At 36.6% G+C, this 2,236-nt stretch overlaps 1 non-coding gene across 1 annotated transcript; it reads right to left on the bottom strand.

Annotated features, from left to right (window-relative positions):
* Positions 1–1,925: 1,925 nt before the first annotated feature.
* Positions 1,926–2,034, bottom strand: LOC140634509 (U6 spliceosomal RNA). Its single transcript, XR_012031956.1, has one exon. It is a non-coding gene; the product is annotated as a U6 spliceosomal RNA (small nuclear RNA).
* Between the last annotated feature and the right edge of the window lie 202 nt (positions 2,035–2,236).

Genomic DNA, 2,236 nt, shown 5'->3' with positions numbered 1-2,236 from the left:
CCTTGGATGTTGATGATCTGAATGTGCTCCCTGGAACTGCTGTGGCCACCCTCCTACCCACCTGAGGAGAAACACACCATGAAAGATGGCAGTGATGTTTTCAAATTTCATGATTACAGTAATTCCCTGAACATCTTTCTACATAATACATCTTTGAGAATTTTGGTGGAATGTCTTAGAATCAAATGTGCTGGATATCAGAATATACACATACAAAATTTTAATATCCATTGTTGGTAAGTTGTCTTCCCCAAATTTTTTACCAATAAATACCTACCAATATTTATTTAACAAGCACTTATGTAAAGTATACTATGTGCTAGGCAACTGTTCTAAGGTTTTTACAAATATTAACTAATAGTATATGTGAATGCCTATTTCTCTATACCTTCGCTGAATTATTATTTATTCCTGCTTATTTGATAAGCAGAAAATATCTTACAATTTCAGGTTGCCTATCTTTGCAACATGCAGCTAATATGGTTGATTTAAAAATGTTATCTTTACTTTTTTCAAAGTTTTTATTTATTTATTCATTAGAGACACAGAGAGAGGCAGAGACACAGGCAGAGGGAGAAGCAGGCTCCATGCAGGGAGCCCAACACGGGACTTGAAACCAGGACCCCAGGATCACGACCTGAGCCGAAGGCAGACGCTCAGCTGCTGAGTCACCCCGCTGCCCCTCCAACAGCCTTCTTAAAGAAGGGTCATGCAGTGTTCTTCTCCCATAAAAGCTCTGTTAGAGGATCTGCAGGAGTTTCCCAGCCCCATCAGCAACCTGTGGACCCATCCTCTAGCAAGTGACTCAGACCTTGAAATGAGCAAACTATTGCAATAGTGGGTGTGGGAATAAGTTGGTCCTCGACACTGATACAGGACCAGAGGATTCCAGAAGGGGGTTCTTCCTGCTTATCCTTTCAGAAAGGCTGTGTTAGGAACCTTGGCAGGAGCGGTCAGAAAATACTTGCCAGGGATAGCCACTTTCAAAGACAGGACAGCTGGAACCTTCTAACCTGCCCACTGCAAAACAGCCTGTAAACAATTTACATCTGGTCTCCTGTGTAATGGAAGAAAAAGCTGTTTTTCCTTTTCAGTTAAATGTTCTCAGCCTTCATGTGTGCCTTTTGTTCATTCTAATTCGCCTACATCTGCATAAAACAAAAGTTCATTTTCAGAGCAGTGTGGAGGGAGACTGTGCACAATTCCAGTTATTGTATAGAAAAGCTGTGTGCCTAACTTTTTATTCAGCAAGAAAATAATATATCCAAGATGTTAACGTGGGTGTTTTCTGTAGCTCATACTGGTGATGTCTTGTCTCTCTCTCAAGAAACAATGGGCATTTATTTTGGATTGCTTAGATTTGGTTACACTACTGTTTTTTTTTTTTTTTTATTTCAAATGGCTCCCAACTGTTAAGTGGGTGAAAAAATGAGTTAATTTCTCGAATATTTTAAATAGTTTTCATAGGCTTCGATCTTACCTACAGTGGAGACATTTGAAAGTTTATAATGTTAACATCATTTCTTCAAGCTAATATGAAATGAGGAACATTAAATAAATACATTGATATAGATCATGATACAAATAGTTCCAACCCTGAGCTAATTTCTGCTTACATTTTCTTTAAAAAGCACTTCTTCCCCAACACTACTGAATTGTACACCTAAAAGTAATTAGTGGTAAATTTTATTTTATGTGCCTTTTACCACAGTAAGAAAACTTCTAATTTTCAATATTTGGAAGCATTTCTTTAATAAAGAAGTACTTTTAAAAAAAAGTACTTTCAATAATTGTTTAATTTGAGAGAACTTGTGGATTTATTTTCATATGTAGTCAGTGATTATGAAGGCTTAATTTAAAATAAACTCTTTAGATATATTTATCTGTATTTGTTTAATATATTTGAACTCAGAAACATTTTACTTAAAAATATGGAATGCTTCATGAATTTGCCTGTCATCTTTGTGCAGGGGGTCATGTTAATCTTCTGTGTATCATTCCAATTTTTAGTATATGTGCTGCTGAAGGCGGCACCAGATGTTATATTTATAACTCTAGAAAAGGTTACTTGGCATCAAAGAATGATAGAGTGACAAGAGATGGAAGAGTCACCTTGAGGTTTTCAAATGACAATTGTTTTTTAAATGAGCAAGTTAAATTCTGTTAGGTCCAGAACCTGGGGCTAGCATACAAAGCCATCTTCAAAGGAAAGCCACTGAAGACAGAAGATAAAGTG

This window comes from Canis lupus, chromosome 5 (genome assembly GCF_048164855.1).
Source record: "Canis lupus baileyi chromosome 5, mCanLup2.hap1, whole genome shotgun sequence".
Taxonomy (NCBI): Eukaryota; Metazoa; Chordata; class Mammalia; order Carnivora; family Canidae; genus Canis; species Canis lupus.
Note: the sequence above shows the minus strand (reverse complement) of the source record. Positions and strands in the feature narration are given on the sequence as shown.